We start from the raw sequence: 15,272 nt of genomic DNA on the forward strand, positions 1-15,272 counted from the left end.
GCTTGTAGTCTATTACAACTGACAGAAACAATTGAAGACTTGAAATAAATAATGTGGTAAGTTCCAAAACCATTATTTCTAAATAATCGATTTTCTTTCTTTCACAATGAATGTATTAGAAATAACTTTCTCAAAATTAAACATAGGTTTATTCAAGTGAATTATGTTTTTATGCATTAAATAATTTTGTGATCCGACACCCTGTTAGGGTAAAAGGAAGGGGAGAAAGAAAGAAATAATTTTGTGAACTTTTTGTAAAATAATTGTAAAAAAAATAAAACAGCTATAAAATCTTAGAATGTGCTAAGTGCCATCACAAAAATATAAAATATTGGAGTAAGTAATAATGAAAAACACAAAACATGTAGGTTCTAAGGAATTTTGGGATTAAATAGGTCTTCATAAAATTTTCTATTTTCTTTCTTCAAATAGGAAACCATTGCCAACAAGTTTTGTTTTTTTTTCTTCAGAAATTCTACTCTGGCAGGTCAAGTTAGGAAGAGTCATTTCTGCATTTTTATTGTAACATTTCTCTTTAAAACCTTTGTTGATTTTCAAGTTTCCAAATCATTCAGAGTTTCTCGTATTTTAACTAATCTCGAATTTTGTCGGTTAATGTTGATCCATTGAGCTTTTGAAATTTGAAGCTTGGATGTACTGATTGCACTTTCAGAAGCAACTTTAAAATCGAAGAAGTCCTCACGGTTCATTAATGTAACAAGAAATGGTGTTTTCTTTACATCTGTTATCATCATTCTTACCAAATCCATAGGTACCTCACACTTCTCTTGTTTTTTTCGCTTTTCAATTAATTTGGGCGAAATCCCAGTCGCAACTCATAAATGAATGACCCGATACTAGATACTTGTGATTTATCTCATCGAAATACCCCTTGGAAACTAAATAAATCCATAAAAACATTTTATTTTTATTTTGTCCGGCACAGTCGCTCCAAATTGTTACTTTTCGTTTCTGTGTCCGTATATTAGTGAATGCTTTCAACACACACAACGCAATTTCATTCCCTCCACGTCCTATTATACCCTCATGCCACAAAACATGATGCCACTGTTATTGTTTCCTTCTTTGTGTGCCGTGCTTGTATTCAAGCGTTGGCTATCGCCATATTGACAAGCTGATGAAATGATTCTCGGTCGGCAGCTAGATGAAACAGTTCCTCGACCGTTCGACCTGTCCATTGTCTAATGTTACCCAGCCAGGACAGTTGTTTTCTTTTGACCCAACGTTTTCCTTCGATTTTGCCCTGAATGATTAACCGCAGTAAGCGATATTTAGGTCCTCTCATTATATGACCGAAGTATTGGACCTTTCTCATTTTGATGATGTTGATCAGTTCTCGCTCTTTTTGCACGGTCTCTAGCACGCGTTCGTTAGATATGTGTGCTGTCCACGGGATTCTGAGCATGCGACGGTAACACCATAACTCAAACGCTTCTAATTTGTTAAGATTTTTTATTTTTGTTGTCCAGGTTTCACATCCATAGAACAAACGTAGCACTTCAATACTGTTAGACGTGTGGTCAACGACATACTTCTACTGCATAATACAGAACGCCAGTTAATAAAGTTTTTCCGTGCGGGTTCTATTCTGGTCTAAATTTCCTCGTCACTTTCAACCCTGCAGTCAATCCAGCTACCCAGATATCTAAAGTGTTCCACCCTTTCCACGATTTTGTTATCTAATCTTAGTACTGAGTCTTCGATATTAATTTTTCCGACCACCATCCATATTTTGTTTTTTTTTGCGTTGATTGTTAAGCCCTTTTCAGTGCATTCGTTGTTTACAGCATTCAACAGGGTTTGAAGATCTTCTAGACTCTCTGCCATTATTGCGGTGTCATCGGCGTATCTGATGTTGTTAATAATTTCACCACCGATCTTATCACCTTCGCGGCGATTATTTAACGCTATTTCAAAAACTTATTGTCCCCTAGGTGAACACAAAGGTTGTAGTTGGAAAGCTGTCGCATATAATACATTTGACTATGAGTTAGAGTTGGCAATGATAAGACCTGCTGTAGATCCATAGAAACTGTCATGGTGTCACTCGTGGGTTGCTGACAATTCTGATGGTCTTTTCTCATTGCTTCTACAGCTGCTTCAGCTTTTCGGTGGTGAAGTTCTAACTTAAATTGAGCATCTTTCTGTGTGAGATCTTTTGTTTGCATGTGCAGTAAATCACAGGTAGCACAGGTATCCGTTCTAGGCTTACGAAAGCTTACATTGGGAAAATTATTTTTGAAAATTCAAAAGTAAAAACGATAGCTCACTGCTGAATCAGGATGAGCTTCCTTAAACGCCAAGTAATGTCCCACGTCTCTGGGAAATTTGATTATGTGCTCGATAACCAATGCTCCTGGCATGAACTTTCTAAACTGCAGTTTATTACCTCTCCTTTCCTTATAAACTGAATCTCCTTTTTTTAAACTTAGCTAATGTTTCAATTTGTCTTGGAGTTATTCCAAACACCGCGCAAAATGTCTTCCTACACACCTGTAAAATGTTGCCTTCTCCGTTGGGCAATGTGAAGGAAAGCGTAACCTGTCTCTTACTCTCTTCTGGTCTCTTATAATTTCCATGCATTCTCCTCTTGATAGCACACACATGGATAAAATTCATCGCATACGTATTTTGCTGTACATTATCATTCAAACCATAAAATTCGTGAAAAAGCCTCAATTTTTGTTCATACTGTATCTCTTTACACTTGAAGTTGCATTTGCACAATATCTAAAACAAAATTTCAGAATAACTACTGCCCAAAAATAAAAAAAATATTCGACTAACCTTATTTTCAGAAGGCTGCTTGGCAGGAACTTTTTTATTATTTTTCTTTGTATAGCACTCTTCTCCAGCATTTCTTTTTTTCTGCCTTTCCTTTTGCTTATTACCCTTTCTAGAAGTAGCACCAGCATTCGTTCTTATATGGTTTTAAGATTATACAGAACAACTTTACTAATACAACATCAAAACAGTACTGAAACAATCATATGAGATTTTTTCCCACTTACCACACAATTTATTTCATGTCTTCAATTGATTTCTGTGTCTTGGAGCAATGAAAATTTTTGCTCAGGATGACCAAAGCTACTTTTTTACAGTAAATATAACTGAAACCCACTATATATAACTTTATCCCCATTTTTAACGAGACTGTTGGTTGTCGAGTGGAAATTGAAGTCAAATTATTGTCATTGATTTTACATCCTCCAAATGTGTTTTTGGATATCCACATGGTATTTTGTGCATTAAAGTCACTACTAAACTAAAAGGTGTAGGAAGCCGAGAGGAGAGATGAATAGGTAGATAGTTTATTTGACTACATTTATTTATGCAGTCCGCCATGACCTTTTCTTATTGGATGTGGTGTGACAGGTGCACAAATTTGAGATTGTAAAGTAACTCATGTAGGTACCCCTGAGACCATTATAATATCAAGGTTATTTAAAATTGTAAAAGCGTTAAAATCCTCAGTATCATTAATGAGGCAGGTTGGATTCCAGTATCCAGTTTTAATTTTAGGATTTAATGTTTAATTTTGATAGAATCTTTATAAAAAGATCGAATACTTAATCCAATTTCCATTAGCTTTTGGACCATTACTTCCAGATTATTACTTATTTGAGTTCTATTCGGGTTTTCTTATCTAGAATTTGGAATTTTTTCGGTGGTATGATTTTGTGAAACGAGTGTTTGAAGATGTTATTTACGAAGTTCGCTGATGTGTTTGTACTTTCTCCCTCAATTTTGGTAATGTGAATTTCGCATCTCTTTATGAACTAGAAGTATTTATAGTCTGCAAGATGGATTCTCTTTTTAAAACAAGATAACATTTTTAATCTCATCTACAAACCTAAAAATTTAGCATGGTTTAATTTTATATATAATTTTAAATGTTATACTTGTCAACGCCATCTTAAGGTTAGTAGCGGAAAAAATTTGTAGTCGAGACTAATTTCACGTTCTTCTGTAGCGAAGTCTGCATTTACGAAAGGAGAGAAATTCATACAGGCATCTACATATCAATGTTTTTGTTGTGAGCTGCTGATTTTTGTTTGAACGATGTGAATGTGAGGGTTTGTACCTTGTGCTTGTGCCTGAATTCAACTTCAGTCAATCCATTGTGCACGGACAAAATCGCAGTGACGTGACAGATCACAGCTGTAAGTGCATGTGCTCTGGTTTGTTTAATATATTTTATTGGATTTGTTAGTGGAATGTTTAGACTTTTTAGTTATTAACTCAGAACATGTAAAAACTATATTCTGTGATCTCTTCTGTGTTGTGATAAATTAAAAACGAATTTTATTAAACTAAGTGCATTTTCTAAGGCCCTTTGGTGATGAAACATTGAACTCCTGGAGGTAACTACACTAACATTTCTTTAAGCACTTTTTCCTACAAAAAGCTGTAGTCCATCCATGTTATTAAAATAAAAGTCATTTTTTGACACACTTTATGTCTCTCAGTTAATAAAACCAATGCTATGCAATAATATTACATTATTTTTGGTAATGTAATCATGACAAAACCCTTCCTTTCTTTTTATTGTATCGACTTTTACGATCCGTTTCACACCTCTGTTAGGTAAATTAAACTAAAAGTATTTCATAACTGTAATAACCTTAATAACATTAAATAATTATAGTACTAATAACTAGGTAACTATTAATGTCTGTTATACTGACTAGGATTCATAAGACAATAAAGTATTTCAGTAAATATAATTTTTCAGGACAACATCTAGGTAAATGAAAATGTTACAAATTGCTTTCTATATTAAAAATATTTGCTGGAGATTTATTTTGTATTCCCTCAAATATAAATTAAATTTATTTATTTATTCATAAAGTCGTGGTGTTCTTCTTTATTTACTTATCATGTACTATTTAATATAAGTCCCTTTATTATATTAATAGTTTTTCCAATGCTTATTTTTACTAATTTTGAGTAGTTCCTTAGCCCATGGCTTTATTTTTCATTTTGTGGTCTTTTAGTGTTTTTAATACATTCCATCTATCTTTTGTGTGGTTTATCTCTGTGTTTTTTGCCAATTAGTTTTCTAATTAACACTATTTTTGTTATTCTATTTGTTTCCACCTTTTTGAGTACTCCAACCATCTTATTCCCTTTGCTTTTATATAATATGTTGTTGATTTAAATTCATTGTACATTTTTTTACTACTTACCTCTTTATCAGACCTACTTCTTCGTCTTTCTGCTATATTTACTAACCTTTATTTAGAAACTATATTATTATAGCCCATATTTTGTTCCACTCAAGAAGGTTATTTGTTATGAAAGAAATGGATTCAGTTCCCAACATGGAAAGTTTCCAGTTTAAATGCTTAGGTTCTTTCTATACTGTTACAAAAGTGGATTTTGATCTAGATTCAGGATCTGAATAGTCTAGTAGCCAAACTAGGTAAAAAAGTGGATGGATATATTTATATATTATTCTTAATGAAGTTTTGAGTGATTTTTATTAGTAATTGACAAATTAATATTGGAGCTCATTAAACAGTTTGTTATTTTCTTGAAAGTGCCACCATCTCCAATTGTTTTCCCTAGCCCTATTTAAATTCAAAAATAATGGGAAACCCAATCCCACTAAATATCCTTTCAAAGAATGCCATATTGGTGGTCCTAAGTGAGTGAGTCATCCAAACAAGATATTGTTTTCAGGTTTCACATTCACACCAGCTACTGATTTATTCAGCTACCTGCTTGGTAAACATGAGAACTAGTTTTGGCAGTTTGGGTTTATCTGTGGTGGTAATGGACCCACTCAGTTAAATATTTGAACTTTGTTTTTAGAAAAATAAATGAAAATATTATAAAAATATTACATCCACAAATATAAATATTGCTGTAGTATAAGTGGTATATATTAATATATTTTTGTATTGTAAATAAATACAATATATGTTTTATTGAATACTTATCATTTACACAAATTTTTCAATGTTTACTAATGTCATTATAAAGTTCCTTGCTTTCAGGCTTCCTTTTCCATTATGTGGTCTTTTAGTGTTTGTATTTCTAATACTTTCCACCAATCCTTTGTTTGGTCTATCTTTGTGTTTTCCCAATAAGTTTTCTATTTAGTATTATTTTTGTCATCATCTTGTTTTCCCTGTGTGTATGTTGTTGATTTAGATTTATTATATACTGTTGCTATCTCTTTATTAGTTCTTCCCAGTGGCGGCTGGTGTAGTAAAATTTTGGGTAGGCCAAGCCAGCAAATTACATATAGCTATGTATAATCAGTGATGGATCCAGAGAGAGGGGTCACGGGGTCATGACTCCCCCTAACTAATTTTTTAATGATTTCTCTGTTTATTTTAACTTCTGCGTTGTATCTAATTTTTGCGATTTTTGATTATTTATCTAGAAAATCGCGAACAGAAAACGCTCTCTTCTGTACACCGTTAAAGGACAGGAAATTACTTAAATGTTCCTTGCAACTAGAATGTTTTGTAAGGAGGCAGACATATTTTTTAAATTAAAGTATCCTTCACAATTCCATACACATTTCTTATTGAAAAATAACAAACACGGCCAACAATATAGTCTGTTTTTCATAATACATCCAGACAACCATTTGTAGACATCATACCAAGAGCAATTAAAAGTACGCACCTTTTTCCCATCTTTTTGGTAAATACGCAATGTTGGAGTAGGCCTTTCATTCATAATAATTTTTTTTCTATCAATTTCAAATGTGATTTTTTTTCTTCGAATTTTACGAAATTTTTTTTATTCGATAATTACGTTACAAGTGACAAAGATGGTCATCGTAGGCCCGATCGTCTGGTGCCTAAACAGCAAGCATAAACACGACAATATAAATCGTTGTCCGGCAAGCTGCTTAACTTCAAACGCTTTTTGTACGAGGATCTTATGTGAGCTGGAACAGCCAGTTCCGATCGGGCCTATATTTTTTTATTAATGATATTTAAAATGCCTGAATACGATTCGATGCTTTCTGTGGTAATATAATAACATAGTTGTATTAACGGACGCTAATGTATTGAGTGATTTAGTACATTTAAAAGTTATTTACATGCATTAACATAATTTTTGAATATATGTTTTTCAATTTTAAAGCTCTTAAAAGTATTGGGTAGGCCCGGCCTATCTTGCCTACCCCCAAAAGCCGCCACTGGTTCTTCCCCATCTTTCTACTATATTTAAGTACTACTAAAAATACAGCTCATGTTTTCATCAATAACTCGAATTTGTTTTTCCTTAGGCAATTCTAGCTTTTACTTGGCCCTATTTACTGCATGCTGTGATTTGTACCCCAAGTTTATAAATGACTGAACACTTTCAAATGTGTATGCTCATATGTATATATATATATATATATATATATATATATATATATATATATATATATATATATATATATCGGTTTCAAAACGTCTTGCGTCGTTGTCCGATGCCTAATTTCCACGAATTTCTATCATTCCATTGTTCTTCGGTCAAGTCTCGGGAGCTCATTGCCTTTGTTATTCCCTCCTTCCATGTTCTTTTTGGTCTTCCTCGTTTCTTACGATTTGGTGGTATCCATTTCATGGCGATTTGTGTATGTGTGTGATATCATGTGTATGCTTATACCTTTCCTTTATCTACTTGCTTTTTTTTTCTTGTTCCTTGTTTTTGTACATTTATATCTTAATGACTTAGTTCCCATTACCATACCATATCTTTCATATGTAGACAAAAAATGTGTGAGTATTACACATTTGTCAACATGTGTAATAACAAGAGTTTTATTATATTATTGTTGGATTCAGTTCTCAACAGGAAAAGTTTCCAGTTCAAATTCCAACTTGGTTCTTTCTATTCTATGGAGTTATAGAAGTTGACTTTATTCTACATTTAGGATATGATTGGTTTTTATGCCCAACTCTGGATGTTTATTAGTAATTGATAAATATTAGAGTTCAGTAAACTGAAATATAATACTTATATGTTATAATTAATCACAATATTCTAACAGTTTCATTTTCTTGAATGTGCCACCATCTCTAATTGTTAGATTTAAACATAATGGGAAACCCAATATGATTAAATAGTGTTTGAAATTTGAAACAATGCAATGTTGGAGGTCTTATAAGTGAGTGAGTCATCCAATTTCATTCCACGCGCTACCACTGTTGGGCTCGACGCGCATTGTCTTAATTTGAATTTGACTACAGTATATTTCACGAATTTGCGCCCATTTTCGATTAGAGATGAAATCTTTGACTTAAAGGGTCACTGCTTCTTGCCATGTTTCCAAAACTGCTACGTCGCTGTAACGGTTACGTCCAATATACTTAGTTATTGTAGTAAATTTTTCATATTCCCCAAAAATGTTTAATGAGATTGAATTTACACTGGTAAATGTGCAGTCTTAACTCATTATGTCCAAAAGTATATATAATTTCGTCTACTATAAATATTTTTGGTTTTACATTCCTTTTGGCCAACTGTGGTAATTCCGGCTTAAAAGAATCCTGAGGAAATGAAATATTTTCATTCGTTAATCATTCTTTTATTTTATGTATTGTCCAGGAATTTGTTGGTTGCTTATTTGAAATTTCCGAATGGTACGGAGGATTGTACAAAACTATAACAGATGGTTCATGTAAACTTGGACGCAGTTTGTCTTTCAACCATTTCAGAAACATCTTCGTATTCATGTTGATAATCAACCGACTTTGATTTTGACGAAAACACAGGATCCACTCCATCAATAAAACCATGTTTTCCATCCGCATGCAATATAATATGTCTCTTTTTCTCAGTATCGGTGTGTTTTATGGATTTTATACTCTCATCATGCCTAATCCGTTTGATTCCACAACACCGTCTCTACAGAAACATGTTTCTTTTTATGCATTTTATATAATGTCTAGAATTTCAAACTTTCAACCATCAGGAAGAACTTTAGTCTTAGACTGACTTGAGTTTTCTCTCACTAATACACAATGCATCACACACACGTTTATGTATGGATTGAACTGGTCCCAAAGGGCCTCCATTGTTTTCTTTAGCAGTTTTAGCACAGCAATTGCTGTGAATAGAATAAGATGTGGTCGCCGCCAACTTCTCTAGAAGAAGAACATTTAGAAGAAGAAAATAAACGTTCAAATTAAATATTACTTGATTTATATCTAAAACGCGTTTCGCTATTTTGGCTGTCAATATACAACTAAACTTCTCTATATCTCTTTCTTTTGGGAGAAATAGCGACCTAACCACCAGTTGGACTAGTGTAGTAGAAGGCCAACACCACAACCTGCATAGAGCCATTTGCATTGAGATTTTTACAAGACGTGAAAGATTTAGATCTTAGCTCGTCACAGGTATACAATTCAGATGAATCAGGGCTTTTTAGGCGTGTGATACTTAACAAATCGTTTGTTTCGAAAACGAAATTTAAAAAACGAAAATTCTGCGCTTGGACGTAAGATTAGTAAACAATGTGAACAAGATGATCATGTGCTGACAATGCAGTACACACGCGCTAAAAATGGTGATAGTTCGAAAATCTAATAAGCCACGTGCATTCAAAAAAATTGATTTGCCAGGCACGCTGGTATGGGCGTGCGAAACAAGTGCGTAGAAGACAAAAGACCTTTTCAAAACTGATTTGATGAATTCTTTGTACCAGAAGTTAAAACATATTTGAAACATCATAATTTTTCCCCTAAGGCGTTATTGATATTGCTTCTTGATAATGCTCCCCGTTATCCGTCTGAAGAAGAACTAACAACACAGGACAAATGCAACAGTGTGATGTTTCTTCCACCAAACTGCTCTGTACTGATTAAACCAATGTATCAGCATATTATTCAGTTTTTAAAGCAAGATTGTAATAAAAATCTGCTGCTGAGAGCCCTATCAAAGAAACAGCCCATAGAAAAAACGTTAAAAGAAGTCAACATTAAAGATTTGGTTTTTGCTCTTTGTTATCTTGGAATACATTACTTCTATCAGATATTACATCCTCATAGACAAAATTATGGCCAGATATTGTCACCACAACGATCTACAAATCACCGTTACTTCGGGAAGTAATCGAGCTGTCGAAACACAGATAACTTCGTGAGGTTGGAAATCTGGTACTGTGAAATGGATGGTGATAAAACTATTTCTTATGAAAAGTCTTAAACGAAGAAGTGTTAAGACGAACTGGAAATGGCAGAAAGCTTATGAACATGATTAAAATAAGAAAAACATCGGATCGGGGCCACATACTTCAAAACGATAAATCTCTTCTACACGGCATCATGCAAGGAAGAGTAGATGGAAGAAAACGCGAAAGAAGAAATCTTGGACTAACTTAAACACTTAAAATGAGTGATTGGACTAACCTCAGTGTTAAATGGATATTTCACATTGCAAAAGATAGGGAAGCATTTAAAAATGTGATCACCAACCTTCGTTGAAAGACGGCACAATAAGAATAAGATGAAATATGGGTAAAATGTTCTAGTTACACAACAATAAATCAAGAAGATCATGACGACGTAATTGCAACCTCTCCGCAAGTGACAGCACAAGATGCGATCAACGCATTTGAGCTGGGTTTGTTCGCTATAACGAACTTTTACTGTTCAAACAAAAAAAAATAATGAATTGCTTCATAAATTGATTGAATCAAATTATCCTTTGTATTTATAATGTTTGATTGTTCGGCGTATCCTGTGAAACATAGTTAGATTTTAGTACATATGTACATTTGTTTGAAAATAATTATTTCTTAACTTAAATTGGTTTAATTATTATTATTTGTAAGTTCTATAGCATTGTTGATGGTTCAATCAGAAAATAGTGTTAAGAAACTTAAAAGCACAATTCAAGAAAAATTAACGCATAGATTTTATTTTCAAATAAAAAAAATTTGTGGAGCGCGTTTTCTGGCTTGAAATTTGTGTGAATATGCTGGGTGTCAAACAACTGTCCGAAGGAAACTAAAAAGTTAATTAAAGAGAAAATAAAACTAAGAAGAAGGTGGCAATAAACCAAAGCTCATTTGAACAATGCTAGTTAAACTTAAAATAGAGATTCAAAACATAAAACATGAGTAAATCGGTTCTTACCTGAGCGAGTTGACAGATGATAGCAGCACTGATTACTTTCTATGGAAAGCAACAAAACGGATAAAAAGATCCATTCTGTGCCCATTAAACTAGAAGACGGTAATTGGGCTAGTAGCACTAAGCAGAGAGATTTTCCACATTTATATCGAAAATCCATTGAAACCACCTGAGGACAAAATTAATTATGATATATCGTTAGAGCCCCATCTTCGAAGGAAGCACCAAGATATGATTTTATCACTGGAGAATGACCAAAAACCTGTTTCGTAAAGCCATAGTAAAATTGACCAACGTGATTAATGCTGGATTTAGATTGAGATATGTTCCAAATTTATGGAAAATATCCGAGGTTATAATGATACCAAAACCAGAGAAATCACCAAACGAAGTCTTCTCATATAGGCCAATATCACTTTTACCGGTGATGTCGAAGCTGTTTGAGAAAGTCTGTGCGATAAACTTTTTAGACGTAGCTTTTTACTTTTACTTTTACCAATGCTTTGAAGAATTATTTCTACTGTCCTTGAAGTTTTATTTTGTTTTCTCAACCTGATTGCATAAGGAATAGCATAAAACCAAAGATATTTAATACCCGAGCGGACATATTCATCCTTTTGAACATACACCAACCCTGTATAGATATAAAACTAAAATATTTTACGTCTAGACGTCGTTTCGAACAAGTATTGTCAATAAAATGCAGACATAGTAAAAATACTGTTAACCTTCCGTACTTTTGCAACTGTTTTATTACATTTTTGTCTAAACCTATAAAACTGCATCGCCGCTGTACCCATATATTACATTATTTAAGACTATCATCCTTTTATAGCTATGCAAGCTACTTTACTTGTATTTTATGTTGTTATCTCAACACACGACGTATTTTTGTACATGACCTTAATATCCAAAAATATTTATTTTCTAATTAATTAAAACGCTGCTTTGGTCGGATGAGACAACATTCATACGATGGACGTCCAAAAGGAATATAATATTTCTAAATATGTAAAAATCAAATGAAATTTACAGGGCATGGATTATTATATTTTATCTAGTATATCTCCAAAAACCCGACTGTTTTATGTTTCACCAGGCGCAGAAGTTAAAATGTCATAATTGGTGACTATGTGGTAGCTAGTGTTAGTATACAAGACGTGAGAAGGGAGTGAATGCGCTAATAGTGATATTTAAACAAAAATGAGGATCAGACGTATATCTCTGTCTCCCTTGTTTTAAAAATTTTAGAATTACTCTTTCCTGGACTACGAGTCTACACTATACAGTTCGAAGGACACATTTGTACCACGAAAGCAGTTATTAGAAAAAGCATTGCAAATACCACTGAGGGTCTAAACAATACGGACTCCGAGTCTTGGCATGCTTTCAGTAGCCAGCAGGTGCTAAGAATATCCTGGATAGTCTGAGAATTTTGACATGGCAAACGGTTAGAGGTATTTTGCACCAGGAACACTAAGTAACTTAGACATCCATAGCAGACCAGGGAGATGAAGAAATAAAAAAGTATTATGCCAGTCTGTAAGAAGTATCCTGATGAACAAAGAGTAACTAGGAGTGGCTAGCTACTCGCTTACCAAGCCATCTTGCCAACCGGGTTTAATCTCGGCAGACACCAATTCAATTTATAATGTAACTGAACCGCCTCGCCGTTGATACTCATTACATATTAATAGACTACAAAGCAGCCTACGACTCTGTGAATAGAAGAGAAATGTTCAAAGCAATGAAGGAGCTAGGAATAACAAATCAGTTGGTAATTTTAACAAAACTAACTCTTGAAAAAGTTGAATGTAGAGTACGAATCCAGGGGAAAATATCTTAACCTTTTAAAACAAATAACGGGCTGCGCCAGGGAGACCCTCTCTTTCCTGTATACTGTTCAATCTGGCTCTGGAAAAAGTAATACATATGTCACAAATCACTACCATTGGTTCAATATATAATAAACCAGTGTAAATCCTTGCTGATGCTGATGATGTCAATATTGTTGGGAGAACGAAAAACGCTGTACGAGAGGCGCATGTAGCATTAAAAGAATAAGCTACAAAAATGGGTTTAATAATAAACACCAACAAAACGAAGTATATGAAAATAAGCACGCAACCACAAATACTACGACCACTTGTTATAGAAAACGACGTCATCGAAGCAGTGAAAGAATTTGTATACCTGGGAGCGCTCCTTAGCACTGAAAATAATACTACCGCAGAATTTGCACGGCCAACAGATGCTATTTTGGGCTCAATCTCCTCCTTAAATTCACAATTATATCGAGAAATACAAAAATAAAACTATACAAAACAATAATACGCCTAACATGTTTTAGAAACCTGTGCTAACAAAAAGTAATGAAAACATGTTAGGATGTTTCGAAAGAAAAGTACTAAGGCGAATCTATGGAGCAGTGAATGACAATGGAGTGTGGAGAAGACGATGCAACTTCGAACTTTATACCATATACCAGGAACCAGATATCGTAGAACATATTAAGAAAGGATGTCTTAGGTGGATATGGTATGTAATGCGGATAAAACAAAATGACCCAGCTAGAAAAACGCTCCTTGATAGACCCATTAGTCAGAGAAGAAGAGGTAGACCCAAAACAAGGTTCCTTGATAACATCGATGAAGACATAAGAAATATGGGAATACGTGCTTGGCGGAGAAAGGCGATGGATAGGGACGACTGTTAAGAAATTCTTGAGGAGGCTAGGACTCACGCAGGGTTCTAAAGCCAGAATGATGATGAACCGCCTCGCCGCGCCGCCGTGCTTTGGATAGCACGTAAATTCGTTGGTTCCAGCTACGTAAGTTGTCGTTAACACCAAAACCTGAACGACCGGGTTACCTAGAAATAGTACAGAAATTGTTAATCTACGTCAGCTATATATATATATATATATATATATATATATATATATATATATATATATACATTCTTCTTCTTAAAGTTCCATCTCCTATCGGAGGTTGGATATCATAACGGCTATGGTCACTTTGTTGGCTGCTGCTCTGAAAAGTTGTAGTGAACTACAGTTAAACCATTCTCTAAGGTTCCTCAGCCAGGAGATGCATCTTCTTCCTATGCTTCTTCTTCCTTGGATCCTTCCTTGCATAATAATTCTCAGCAGCTCATATTTTTCTCCTCTGGTTATGTGACCCAAATACTCTATTTTTCTTCTTTTTATGCTGTTCATAATTTGTAACTCCCTATTTAGACGTTGTAGTACCTCAGCATTGGTAATCCTTTGAACCCACTGAATTTTTAATATTCTTCTGTAACACCACATTTCGAACGCTTCTATTTTTCTTATGTGTTGTTTCTTCAATGTCCAAGCTTCCATTCCGTATAGTAAGATAGAAAATATGTAACATCTTAGAGCCCTCAATCTGAGATGCAACTGAAGGTCTCTCTTGGTAAGCATTGTCTTCATTTTCACAAATGCTTGCCTTGCAGTTTCAATTCGGACTTTGATTTCTCTGCTTTGGTCATTTTTGTCATCAACCCAGGCTACCAGATATTTGTATGTCTCTACTTTTTCTATTTGGGTTTGCTCTATCATTAATCTTTCATTTCCATGTTGCGTTTTTGAGATAATCATAAATTTAGTTATTTTCTTATTTATTTTTAGTCCGTATCTAATGCAATAATCGTTAATTCTATTTACCAATTCTTGTAGCGATTCCAGGGTATCGGCCATTATAACGGTGTCATCAGCGAATCTTATGTTATTTAATATTCTTCCGTTTACAGGGATTCCATCACCCAGATCCGCTATCGCTTCCTGGAATATGGCTTCACTGTACACGTTAAACAGTAATGGTGACAGAACACAGCCCTGTCTTACTCCTCTCTTTATATCTATATTTTCGGACTTTTGTTCTTCTATCTTTATATTGGCCTTTTGATTCCAATACAGATTGATAATGATTCGTAAGTCTCGTCTGTCTATATCTTTGTTTCTCAGTACTTCTATTAGTTTTTCATGTCGGACCCTGTCGAATGCCTTCTCGAAGTCGATGAAACAGGAATAAATATTTAGGTTCATATCTAAGCATCTTTGAGAGAGGACATTAAAAGCAAACAGTGCCTCTCTCGTCCCAGTCCCTTGCTGAACCCAAACTGAGTATC

The 15,272-nt window shown here is 34.1% G+C and overlaps 1 protein-coding gene across 1 annotated transcript in view; it reads left to right on the forward strand.

The window, feature by feature from the left end:
- The first annotated feature begins 4,091 nt into the window (after positions 1 to 4,091).
- LOC140452405 (solute carrier organic anion transporter family member 3A1-like) overlaps positions 4,092 to 15,272 on the forward strand; it is a 174,141-nt gene continuing 162,960 nt past the window's right edge. Inside the window, exon 1 of the mRNA XM_072546634.1 lies at positions 4,092 to 4,385. The gene's annotated coding sequence lies outside the window, so the exon portion shown is untranslated. The remainder of the gene's footprint in view (positions 4,386 to 15,272) is intronic.

Source organism: Diabrotica undecimpunctata, chromosome 10, assembly GCF_040954645.1.
Source record: "Diabrotica undecimpunctata isolate CICGRU chromosome 10, icDiaUnde3, whole genome shotgun sequence".
Lineage (NCBI taxonomy): Eukaryota > Metazoa > Arthropoda > Insecta > Coleoptera > Chrysomelidae > Diabrotica > Diabrotica undecimpunctata.